At 48.0% G+C, this 13518-nt stretch overlaps 1 non-coding gene across 1 annotated transcript; it reads right to left on the reverse strand.

Moving 5' to 3' along the window:
• Nucleotides 1-1814: 1814 nt before the first annotated feature.
• TRNAS-AGA (transfer RNA serine (anticodon AGA)) lies at nt 1815-1896 on the reverse strand. The gene has a single exon. It is a non-coding gene; the product is annotated as a tRNA-Ser (tRNA).
• Nucleotides 1897-13518: the final 11622 nt, after the last annotated feature.

The raw sequence follows: 13518 nt of genomic DNA on the forward strand, positions 1-13518 counted from the left end.
TGCTCCCACGGGCGTGGCTGGGAAGGGTCACAGGGCTCAGCAGGCTCAGGGAGTAACATCAGCCCCATTGGAGACAGGAGTGGAGCAAACCTCACAATCCGTGTGGTCACTGCAGGTCTGTCCAGCTGCCCCCTCCTCCCTCAGTGTCAGTCATGCGGGGAGCCTGTCTGCCCCCTCCTCAGCTACAGTCCCCTGGGCAAGGCCAGTCAGTTGGGGTGTGTCCCAGCAGCCCCCTGCTCACTCCCACGTGGAGCCCAGATCTGGGTGAACTGGGCCTCTGGTTTGTTTGATCCCTGAGGGGTTTTCTGAGTTCAAATTGGGACCCCAAGTTTCTCCTCACTTGAGGAAATCCCTGTGAAAACTCACCCTTTCCGAGTGTCTTTTTCACTCCCTCTGCCAGAGACGTTCCCCATTCTTTCAAGTCCAGCGTGAGGAGAGGGGCAGAGAGAGGGGAGGTTTCAGGCTGCTGGGTTAGGGCAGGATTGCTGCTATTAATTGCCAGAACCTGCTAATTCTGAGGAACAAGCAGGGGGAAAGGGGCAGAGATACAGAGTCAGGGAGTGAAATGGAGAAAATACAGGAAGAATTTCTAGCAAGGGCGAAGTGTAATTAACAGAATCCAGAATATTCCCTGCACACCTTGTATTACTCTGGGCCTGATTCTCTTCCTCACTGACGACCCTTTCCCTGTCTCTGGCCGTGTCTAGAGGGCTTTATGCCACTGTCGAGCCCCTTTACACTGCCGTGAAGGTAAAGGTGTTATGTCGTCTTAGTGCAAACAAGAATCAGACCCACCCTGGGTGTCCAATGACCCCTCCGCGCACCCAGGGTCTGTTTTTCAAAGGCTCTGAGCACCCACAGCTCTAAGTGAAGTCAGTGGGAGCTGCTGGCATCCAGCACTTCTGACAATCAGGTGCCCACTGCTTGTTCCATCCAGGGCTCTGGAAGCATTTAATACTCTCGGTGGCACAGGGGCACATGTGGCTCTGTTTGGGGAGGCTCACACACAGGTGCCAGAAACTCTCTAGAAGTTGGGGGGCCACCGGCGCTTAGATCATGGCCCTGCCACCAAGGCCCCACCCCATGTCATTGTCTTCCCCTGAGGCCCCTCCCTCACTCTGGCACTTACTGCCCAATCCCCCGAGGCCCCCACACTCTTCACTCCTCTCCGCCCCCTCCCCCGACACCCTCCTACCTGCCCCCCCCCCGCTCCTCTCTCTCTCTTCCCCCAAGACTCCACTCAGCCCCTGCTTGCTCCTCTCTGCCCCTTTCCTGTAAGGGGGGGCTACCAGGGGAGCCATGGGGCCAGGCCCCCATCTCTTTTTTCTGCCTTAGGTGAGCAGGGGGCAACAGGTCCTTGGGGAAGGAGACAGGGCAGGAAGATGTGCAGTGGGGAATGGGAAGAGGCAGAGCATAAGTGGTGCCCCCACTTCTCTGGAGCTTCGCTTCCAGCGCTGGGAAGGTGACAATGGGCCCACGTGCCTCCAGAGGGGTGACCCGCCCCACACCCCCAGCAGCTCAGCCTCCCCTGGCCTCTTAGATGTGCTGCCCATGCTCAGCTCCTTCCACACTCTAGAGAGGCGCAGCACCCAGGGGTAGGACTGAGCCATGGGGCACGAGGTGAGTGGCAGAGGCTCCGGGAGCTGAGAGTTTGCCTCGGACCCCTCAGGGACACAGCGTGAGGCACCATCCCAGGCATCTCTATGCAAGGAGCAGAACAGGGTTTACTTGGGGTGCGGAGCGTATTGAGAGCATCTCAGAGGTTTGTAGAGATGTATTGCCCTGGTTAGCAAGTGTGGCTAGAACACAGGCCTCGCTGTGAGCAGGATTTGAACCTGTGTAGGGAAACCCTATTGGATTTCTAGTCCAACACTTTAACCAGTCGGCCATCACAGCTTTGAGCCCAGCAATGCCCCAAGGCCAGAGAAACAGGTAAACAATTACAATGCCCAGGCCTGAAGTCATCTGAAATACAGAATTCAAACAGCAAACCTGGCTCTCAAAGCACAGGGGGAATTTATGGGTCTTGTTGTTTAGCCATGTGGTTAAGCATCAAACCAACCCCCTCCTGTGGGGTCTGTAATTATTGCTCTCTCCCCTGTAAAGATAGGGACATGGAGATAGAATTAAACTGGCCAAGGTCACACAGTGAGTTAGAATCCACCAGCTCCCTGCTCTAGCCACCAATGTTCGCACTTTCTCGCTTTTATTAAACTGTTTTTATTATTGAACTCTTTTCTCTATTTTAGAAACAGGACTAAGCCATGACTGGACTGTCAGACTGGAGAATGTGATACAGCTCCCTTTACCTGGACCCTGGATTTCTCATTACTTCAGAGAAACTTGTTAGTGGTAAAATGAACCATATTCAAATGACTACAGATTATGAACCGTTTGTTGTTGTTGCCTTGGATAATCCCACAGCCTTTTCCCCTGAGTCAGGAATGATGATTTCTTGGTTCACTCTCATTTCTTTCAGTGTTATGTTAGCATCTATTGCAACTAACTGGTCAGAACCTGTCACTTCCGAAAGTCCCAGATGCGTGTCTCAGTTTCCCCACCTAGCTCCCTTCTCGGTACCTTAGATTTTCCTCAGAGTCTCCTTCAGAGCACTGGTTTGTTGGCACCAAGAACCAAGTCTGATTTCCAGGTCAGCAGACGTGTCCTCCAGTTGCTAGAACTTCCCTTTTTCACATCTAGAAAGAAACAGGTTTTTTCCCATTGATCATTATTTATTTTATTGTTGTATTTTACTCTGAATTTCTTCCCAGTGAGAAACGCTGAATCGAGGGGCCGAGAGAATGAATCTCTGTGTATCCAGCCACAGAATAGCTCCAGCTCCAGCAATGGTTGGGCAAGCTTCCCCGAGGTGTCCCGTCAATGTGCTTCAGCCCTGATTTCCTGAGACCAGCTCTGGAGACCGGACGGGAGTTCAGACTCCGTGGGCAATTCACTCCTCGGCCTCCATGCTTTGACCAATAGATTCCAATGGTCCTGCTGGTCTTTGTTCTGTGGACATCTGCCCATTTGCAACTGGACTGAGATCAACTTCCCTCAAATCAGCTCATTCCTTACCAGTCTCTGAATGATCATCACGTCATACAGACTTCTCTTCACTCCTGCCCTGGGCAGAAGAGAACCCCAGTGCCCTGGAGGTGACAGGCCCGGACTGTATCCCCAGAGTCCCGCGGGGGCATCGTCCCTGCCCTAAGGCTGTGGCTGCACTGGGGAGCTTACAGTGACCTCCCAGCACTCATGCAGCTGCCCCCCTGGAAGCTCTCTAGTGTAGCCGCTGGAAGCCGACGGGAGGGAGCTCTCCACCCCCAGCCAGCAGCCGTAGCCATGTTGGCAGGAGAAACTCTCCTAGCGACATAGCACTGTCCACACCAGCACTTAGGTCGGTGTAACTTGTGTCACTCGGGGGGTGGCTTCTTCACACCCCTGGGTGACATACGTTCTACCGACACAAGGGGGAGTGTAGACAGAGCCTTAGCAGAGAAGCGATTTAGAAAACAGTTTTCATTTTGTAGGAAATGCAGGAACCCCGGGTTTGTAATAAACCAAAGGAGATTCCGACCCCACGAGTCACCGTCACCACTTTGCAGTTGTGCCCTGGGATAGTTGTTTTGTCTCAGCATGTGCCCAGAATAATGACAGGTGAAGGGGAAGGAGCCATGCACCCGTCTAGGGTGCTTCTGACATCCTAGAGCAGAGAAAGGAAAAAAGACTGTCAGTCCCATATGCTGCTCACACAGGGGGTGGGAACTTTTGTGGTAATTTAAATAGACTCAAGGGGCTCCAAAAGAGTCAAAGGTGCTAATGTGACCCTGTCCAACATTAAACAGGTGAAACAAGGCTTTCCGTTTGGGCTGCTGGACAGAACAAGCATTCAGGCTGAAAAGCGAACATCATTTCTCTCAATTTCAGCAAAAAACAAAATTAAACAAACCCCCACAAAAACAGGCACCTGAAAAAGTCCTGCCCCTGACTTCACCTTTCCAAGGTCTTCTCCACACGGTCTCCTGCCCCGACTGAGAATCCTACACCTTGACCAACAAACCACAGTCAGACCCGAATGCAGCTCTCCCTCTGCAGGCAGGATGGAGGAGAAAAACACAGGTGAAAAAAACCTCCAAGGTCAGCTGCAAACGGAGCCTTGGCAAGGACTTGGTGGAAATTTGAAGCCGGGATCTCTTGCATCCTAAAGGAGACTCACGCCCAAGTCCAACAAATCCTTTGGGAACTCGAAGGAAAGCCGCATTCCACAGGAGTTTTCAAAGACAAACGACCAGCCACACACCCAGGCAGAAGGAGCCTGGAAATGGGAAGGTACAGCAGCAAACACACCCTGGGTGACGGCTTGTCTGGGAGCTGCAGCCAGGCCGTCTGGCACCCGAAGTGAGAATCTGACCCTTACAGCAACAAGCCACATTTGGCCATTGCTGAAATTGTCAGGCCTCAGAATTTTGGGCCAGAAACCAACAGCCAAATCGAGTTGTAAAACTGAACCACTTGGAAATGGCACTTCTAGCGTGCCACAATACTGTAGGCAACAGTCTGGGTGTGTGCTGTTGGCTTCCAAGAGGTAGAATCCAGTGCCTGCATCTTCACTTCCCACAGCGAGATATTTTGAGCCCCCAACAATTAGGTAGAAGAACAGGTAGATAAAAACCCAAAGAAAGTTTCAAGAGTTCTCCCTCCTGGCTGAGCTGGGTGCGCTGTCCAGGTCACGGATGGTCATTCTGGGGAGGGATGTGGGTCTGGTCCAGTTTGGGGGGGTTGTTCTGGGGAAGGATGTGGGTCTTATATATTTGGAGGTTTGGCCCAGAGCCCAGTCTTTTGGGGGCACAGCTGGTGGTCCTGATCCTAGTCTGTCTGCCTCTCTTCTGGCAGAGAAGGTCAAGCCAGGTGAGTATGAATAATGATGTTGTACATAAAATGTAATAAAGTTGTGGATGTTTTTCTTTTTAAAAATGTTTTAACAGTTTTCAGTCTGCCGCAATTTCATCAGGCCCCGGTAATTCCTATGAGAAATGTGAAGGATGAGCTATTGTAACTTCCCTCTTAGTGGGAGCAACAGCTGGCTGGTGTTTTGGCTGCTCAGGCTTTTGTTAGCTGGTTTTACCCACTGTGTTTTCTTTTGCATGTTTTCTTTCATAATGTATTTGATGTACCTGTGTGTAAGTTTTTCCACTAAGGCACACAGCTGTACAGGTTTTATTTACAATCGTTACAAGTTCAAGTTGCAGATGGAGGGGGCTCCCAGCAATGGCAGCCTTAAGGGGGTGGGCAGCTAGAAGCTGGGGGACTGGATCGGGACCCCCCAACACTTACTGGTCTCTCTGCCCTGGAGTTTTAGTCCCCCCAGATTAGCCTGATTATCACAACAAAAGTTTTTTTTCTGCTGCTGCTAACAGCCCACCTTCATCGATTGGTCTCGTTAAGAGTTGGTATGGCAACCCCCATTTTCTCGTCTTCTCTGTATCGATATATCTATATCTATATCTTCCTGCTGTATTTTCCCCTGCATGCATCTGATGAAGTGGGCTTTAGCCCATGAAAGCTTATGCTCAGATAAATTGGTTCATCTCTAAGGTGCCACAAGTCCTCCTCATTCGCTTTTCCTGACTGATTGTCCTGGGGGCTCTGCCTGGCTCCAGCGCTCCGGTCCCTCAGCTACCAAGGCCACCTGGGAACCCTGATCGATTCCAGCTTTAAGGAGTGCTGAGATCCATCTGTCTCTTTCTCTCTCTCTCTCTAGGTATAGCCTCCTGACCCTGCCTTATGGGATCAGTTATAGTTTGCTAGCCCTAACTTTTGTAATCAAATTTAAGTTAGATTTAATCTTGGAACGGTTTTGTTTGTTTGGCTCCCCTCGTAGGGTTACTACCTGGGAATAAATAACTTTCATGGTTAAACTGATTGCTCTCCCCCACACCCCCTCCTCCATGGGTGTTTTTGGCTTCTCCATTCACTCTGCAGCAATGCTCCTTGTCCCGAAGCAAAAGATCCCTGCAGCCCCAAAAATCCTGTGGGCTTTGCTCATCAAGTGGGTTACGAGCAGACTGGTTGTGGGGTGAAGGTGGGGATAGGGATGTTCTGAACCTGGGGGCAGAGGAGGGTGGCAGATTAAGGTGTTGCTCAGCCCAGCCTGCTGAGGCCAAGGGTGTATGAGGGGACCAGCTTTAAATTGCTGTTCAATCCAGCCGACCGAGTCCTGGGACACATAAGGGGTCAGCTTGCGAGTGCTGATTCCACAGTCCTCTCAGACATGCTACGTTAATGTGTGTGTGTGTGTTCATCAGATTTGGCGGCTAGAAGACCCCAGCCCTGGGGAACCTAGATCTTGCAGGATAGCTCCATTGGGAGGGAACTTGCAGAAGGAAGGAGTAGCGCTCCATAGGAAAACACAAGTGACAAAAGCAGTAAATTGACAGAATTGCAGAATCTCCCCCACACACAGAAGAGTAACCCTAATAAATGAGCGTACCCCAACGTAATGGGCAATTCTGGTAACAGCTCATTTTGGGCTTGTTTTGAAGGGGGATTGACTTCATTCTTGGGACAAGTAACCTGCTATGGCCAAAAATACTTTAGCACTGTGCGCCCTTCCACACAAGTCTTACATACCAAATATTTTGGGTCTTCCTGGGTAAGTCCCTGAATAATCAAGGATCTTTACCAAAAATGTTGTCACGTCTTAAAAGGAAGAAAGATTGTCGTTGTGTAGATCATGAAACAAGCCCTGCAACTTTTGGACACGTATCCCGACAGTCCACAGGGGGCACATCAAGGAACATTCAAAACGAGAACGGTGTTCTTTTGGGGAGACTAACCCCCATTGCGCTGACCAGGAGAAGGGGGACGGGGAAGCCTGCAGCGCCATCTAGTGGCCAAAGGAGAAATCGCCGGCTTCTGGACCTGTGTGCACCCTTGGTTCCGTTCACATGCAAAGCTGTGTAATGCGAAGTTGGGAAAACGGGGTTCTGCTGCACGACATCATCCTCTGGAATGACTCAACCCGATAGGACACCTCCTACGATACACTGCTCCGAGTGACGCTCTCAAACAGGCCCCCACAGCTCCCCAGCCTCCCCCCTCTGGGAGACAGGTGTGAGAGGATTGTTCTCCCCAACTGACAGAGGGAGAAATGAAGGCTGAGAAAGGCGAAGGGCCTTGTCTTCCATCACACAACCTGTCGGGATAGAGTTGGGAACAGGACCCGGGTGTCCTGACTTTCAGACGAACCATCAGTCTGGAGTTTCACACACTGAAAGATCAGAATAAAGGGACCTGCAATGAGCTACAGACCAACAACCATTCACACTGATTCTTCAGCAAGTGTTTTAGAAGCACGAGAACACCAGCGAGAACCAGGAACGGCTCAGAGACAATCAGCAGCGAGAAGGAGAACAATTCACCAAGCAGATGATTGGTTCTGGCTTATTTGCTGGGCCTTAAAAGAGAACAACAAAGTCCTGAGTCTCCTCCCTGCCACGAGACCCCCTGTTCAGCCAGTCAGCGTGGAGACTCTGGCGGTGGGCTGAGGGTTCCCCAGATGGCCCAGGGATGGCTCAGGTCACCGGTGAGGATCACTCTCAGAGCACGCTTCCTGTCCCATCTCTTTGGGAGGCCTCCCACCATGAGGGCTACAGAGCAGCCCCCTCCTCGCCAGTGGAGGGAGGGAAGCAGGAAAAGGGAAACCAAAAAAGACAAACCCCAAGGACTCGAAGGGACAAAGGCCGAGCTGGGGGAAAATTGTCCCACCTTAACCTTGTGTTTTCCGTGCCTAGAATTTGGCCAGCACCGGGTGGATCAGGCTGCCTCGGTACCCAACCTCTCTGGGGCTCTTACCTTCTCCACAGGGACGTCTGTCTTCTCGCTCAATGAGCAGTGGGAAAGGAGAAAACTCCAGAGAGGCTCCACCTCGCGCTCACATACGAGACCCTGAATTCTTTCTCAGTCCTCAAGGAAACACCTCAAGAAGGAGACTCCCTGCAGCAAAGCCCCGGGGGTCTCTGAGATCCCCCTGCCCTGCAGCCTGTCCTCCCTGGCCGTTGTCGTGGACTCTCTGTGAGGTCACCGCCTCCCACCTCCTTTGACCAATCAGCTGAGTGCTGCAAAAGGCCCTTGTGATGTCACTGCCACCCCCACCCCTGCCCTGCAGGGCTCATGTCCTGCCCCGAGCCGGCTCCTGTGCGTATTTGAGCTGCTCCCCCTGGGTCACCCCCACACACTCAGTGGTCGTGCAAGGGTTCACGCAGGCCACACGTGGAACCATCAGAGGATGCTCAATGTGCCGCACTCGGTTTTGCAGAGATTTGGAGACTTGAAGGCCAGAAGAGACTCTTAGATCATCTCATCTGGCCCCCCTACACATCACAGGCCTCCTGCATGGCACAGTAACGAGTTTTGGACCAAAGCAGACTCGAGAAAGGCATCTCATCAAGGGATGGAGGAAGCACCACTTCCCTTGGTAGTCTGGAGGAAATTCATGCTGTGGGGGGCAGGGAATTGACCCCAAGGCCACATTTCTGAGTCTGTATCATAACACACATGCACAACAGGACTGCGCGAAGTATGTACATGTCACCTTAACTCTGATGTTTCCTAATGTTTAAAGGCCTGGTCTCCAGGGTGTTCTTTGTCCTTATAGAGCTATTTAGGGGAGAGATGCACTAATTTATTTCCTAGTGGTAGCTGTGTTAGTCTGTCTCAGCAAAAAGAAATGAGAAGTACTCGTGGCACCTTAGAGACTAACAAATTTATTCGGGCATAAGCCTTCATGGGCTAAAACCCACTTCATCGGATGCATCCACTGGAAAATATAGCAGGAAGATAATATATATAGAGAGAACATGATAAGATGGGTGTTGCCATACCAACTCGAACAGACTAATCAATTAAGGTGGGCTATTATCAGCAGGAGGAAAAAAACCTTTTGTAGTGATAATCAGGATGGCCTATTTCAAACAGTTGACAGGAAGGTATGAGTAACAGTAGGGAGGAAATTAGCACAGGGAAATAGCTTTTACTTTGTGTACTAACCTGTCCACTCCCAGTCTTTATTCAAGCCTAAGTTAATTGTATCCAGTTTGCAAATTAGTTCCAATTCAGCAGTCTCTCATTGGAATCTGTTTTTGAAGTTTTTTTGTTGAAGAATTGCCACTTTTAGGTCTGTAATCAAGTGACCAAAGAGATTGAAGTGTTCTCCGACTGGTTTTTGAATGTTATAATTCTTGACATCTGATTTGTGTCCATTTATTCTTTTACATAAGTAGTAGTTTCGGGTATGATTATAGTTCAAAAAAATGTTTCTGCCAATGTTCAGGGTTGGACATGCAGGGAGGGGGAGGGGAGTCATAAAACACTTTGTCTGGAAAAGAGTCACCATCTTGAGTTGGGAAACTATTTATTCCATTTATGCACCAAGTTTCATTCCTAAATCTAAGACTTCCTGAAGAAGTTTGAGACTTGTGTAAACTTGTTGAACACAGAGCTTTTATTTCCATTTAGGAAAGGTGTCCTGTGAAGCCGCCTAGGCTCTCTCTAGTTTTTGGAGATAATGTTTTTCGGATGAAGATTAACTCTGGTTCAAGTGGATTGGACCTTGTGTTCAGACTTGTTACACTAGAGCTGGGGTTCCTCTTTGAGAGGCCCTAAGGCTTCCATTCCAAGGCATGCTTAATGGAGTGTTGCCCTTTGTGTGATGTACAATGGAATTTGGAGTTCCATTCATGCAAAGTTATTCTTAATTCAGCATCTCGTTTGGGAGAGAAGTTCTTGAACACTTCGATTAGTACTTCTCTGTCCTCCTTTCCTTGTATTGTACTGTTAAATTGAATGTGGATCTGCAGAAGTCCTTGTCAAATGAGGAAGATTAGTTTAAATACATGCTTGTGCGAATCCCCTTGCCTTCTTTCCCAGCTGGGACTTTGTAATAGATATTTCAATGCGTTGCAGAAACCAGTGACAGCTTAGGGTGTGCTCAGTCTTATACCTGCAGGCCTGAAACCACTGCTCTGCAAAGGGGTGCTCAAGCATCTCCAATTGCCATTGCTTTTATGGATTCTGAGGCCCAAAGAGACTGTTACGGTCCTCTAGCCTGACCTCCTGTATAGCCCAGGCCGGAGAACGTCCCTACAATAATTCCTAGAGTAGATCTTTTTTAGAAAAACTTCCTATCTTGGTTTAAAAATTTATCAGTGATAGAAGATACACCGTTGGAAAATTGTTCCATTGGTTAAAAATTTACACCTTAGTTCCCTTCTGGATTTGTCTAGCTTCCAACTTCCAGCCACTGGATTGCGTTGTACCTTTCCTTGCTAAAATGAAGAGCCCATTATTAAATAGGGTCTTTTTAGAAGGCTTGCAAAGCCTTCCACTACAGGATGGATCTACGGAGGCAAGGTATTCAAGGTACCACAGTTACACACCTGCACACAGTCTCAATTATATTTGTATAATCAGACTCTTGAACGCTAGAGAGAAGCTATTTACTAGTAACTGTGGAGGGTTTTTTAGTATGTTGCCTCGGCACATCCACACTAAGGGTTCTGCCCTACCTGTAGCACTGCAAGGTAAGCACCTTTGGAGAAGCATTGATGGATGTATATGTCTGTATCTGTCTCTCATTCCCAGGCTTCACAGCCCAAAAATGCAGTTCCTGAGGTCAGAGTGCCATACTAATGAATCTAGGAGCTTTTGTTGCCCATAGTCAAGAAGATTCTTGGGCTCTGTCATTCAAACAAAGCCAAATTTAGATGACTCTACATGAAAAATTCAGCATTCTTGATGGAAGTTTGTTGTTGCATCCACACCACCTTATTCAGATTACAGATGGCCCCTCAAATTTTCTCCAGCTCCTGGTAGTTAAAGATGCCACCACAGCCACTGCCTCAGAAAAGCATGTATAAGGTCCCAAAGCCCTGCACCGCATTCATTTTGAAAGATAGCACCTAATTTTGTTGTGATTTACTCCATCCACCTTCCCTTCCTTCTGGAATCCTGAACGTGAGAAGAGCTCCAAAAAGTGTGAATTCTCCTCATTCTTCCAAAAGAAGTACAAATCTCCCTGGCACTTCAAGTGTAAAGGAAACAGCTTCTAAGACCACTACCCTTAAAAAGGTGTTCACAGAAATGGGCAAGCCACTTCCGGAGACCTAGCATGCTCCACGAGGGGATCGCTGCTAGAGCCTCTGCATTCGGTGGAGGAAGCCTGCCGAGTAACAACACGGTCGCTCAGCCATTATGAATTGAGGCTGACTTTCACTGGTGTGGTTTTGTTTTGTTTTGTTAATGGTGGGTTCTTCAAGTGGGAGTCTGTACAAAGTCGCATGTATAGCAGTGGTTACCAGTTCTGTTTTAATCTTTGTTTTAATTTGGTTCTGCTTCAGTCAAATGGGAGTTTTAACAGCTCCTTAAATCCCTCAAGTTAATCTATCCGCATGTGATCTTAGTCTGTTTTCTTTCTCTACAATTCTATCTCATCTCTGCTTCTTCTGAATCTCTTTGTTCACATCTCCATCTCTTCTCTGGCTCTTCTCCCTACATTCCTGGTTTTCCTTGCGCTAAATGCCAGTGTGCTTATTAATAGGATGGCTCTCTGGGCTAGACAGTCCCCTTCCTGCATAGGGCATCTCTGGGCTTCTGAAAATGAGTTCTTCAACAGTCCCACAGGTAGGGCCTCCCCTCTATGTGGCAACAGTCAGTCTCCAGAGAGGAGCCTCACCAGAGGGCTCCAATCTCTCTAAAAATGCACTGCCAAATCCCTCATCAATGGTGACTTGGCATATTTTAATATTCTTCCCCTGTGGAGGGCTTGGGGTCTCTTACTAAGTGGAGAGGTCATTAATGGACAAATTTCAGAGACCCTGGAGCTGCCTGGGAATGCTTTGAGGAGGTTTTGAGGCCCTTACTCTAGATTTGATAGGCCTCCAAAGTGCACTTGTTGATTTAGTAAAAGTCAGTCCAAGAACCGAGCTAATCTTGAGCAGAGGAGCATATCTCATGCTTGAGTTGGTCCTATGCTAAAACTGCCAACAAGGAGGTCAGATCAGTGCTGATTTCACTGTCATGCAAAATAATGGGCTCTCAGGTCCAAGGCTGGGAAAATCAGTTTTGGAGTAGATTGGATTATGTTCTGCCCATCACAGGGGGAGAAGAGGAAACTTGTTTTTAAGCACCTCCTAATGTAGTAAGTAGATCCAGTGTCCACTTGGAGAAGGCTGTGTGTCCCGTTTTCCTGCTCAGTGCCCCCTGTAAAGGGAAAAGGAGATGTTAAGGGAAATCATTGCACAAAATAGCTCATGCTTAAATCCCTGTAGATGTCTTCCTAAGATTGTCTGTCTAAAATGCGTAGTTGTTCATTCTTAAAATATTTTGGTTCGATTACTTACAAATGGTCAATGTCTCACTGTGCTTTCCTTTTTTCAAGGTGGAAAAAGTGTGCACTGGTGGGCATACAGATGTACTCCTTTATCCTGTTAAGAAAATGCAACGCTTAGTGACGAGTGGCATAGACCATGAAGGAACATCTCAGAACCTTACTTCTTCAAAAGCAGATCCTTTCTTAAAGCCAGTTATGGAGACCAAATCAGCTTCTCTGAATAGTGACTTCAAACAGAAAGTTGCAGAAATTTTGTTTAAGTATTCCAATGGTCTTTGGGCTAATGCACTTCCCAAGGTGTATGAAGACACATACAAAGTAAAATTTCCTGAGGATGCTCTGAATAATCTTGACATATTATCTGATATATGTACTGTCAATCAGATAAGTGACAGCCCTAAAAAGGCAATCCTCTATGCTAAACCACAAAAATACATGGATGAGAATCTGAATGCCACTGATCGTGTCCATATCCCTGAAGATCTGAAGATAACGGTTGAGCAAGAGTGCTCTCAGTTAATGGAAAAGACCAAAGAGCAGGGTCCAGAAAGTATAATGGTCCCTCCTTTAATCATTCCGGCGGAAGCATCTCCTTCTGTATTGGTGGTAGAACTGAACAACACGAATGAAGTTGTTATTAGGCAAGTCTTTATTTCACACTCTTTCTTCATTTTTTCTAAAATCCAGGGATCATTCTGCACAATCAACTTGCTCACTACTTTGCTCACAAAAAGCTATTTTACAAAAGAAAACAGACCAATAGAAAACTCCACTAACAGACTGTAATAGTTACTAAGAATACTAACACATTTAAAATACTATAAAAAATATTCAGTTTGCGATTGCAAAATTGAACAGAAATGAGCTCAGTGAAGATTCATTGAACGAATCCCAGCGTAGGCTTTAGAGTGAGAAGCAGAGAAGGGCTGATACTGTTCAGCTGTCATTGGAAAGTAGGGTTTTTAAATTGTCCTCCTCTTCTTCTTCATCATACTGTTCAGATGTCACCTTCCTATTATAGCTGACTCTTAAAACTATGACTCTTTATCCTTTAGTCAAGGTGTATTTCTTCCAATATAAAGGAAAACTGCAGTGTAATGGAAACATGAGAACAATGACTGTGCACTAAA

The sequence above is a fragment of the Eretmochelys imbricata genome, chromosome 5 (assembly GCF_965152235.1).
Source record: "Eretmochelys imbricata isolate rEreImb1 chromosome 5, rEreImb1.hap1, whole genome shotgun sequence".
NCBI lineage: Eukaryota > Metazoa > Chordata > Testudines > Cheloniidae > Eretmochelys > Eretmochelys imbricata.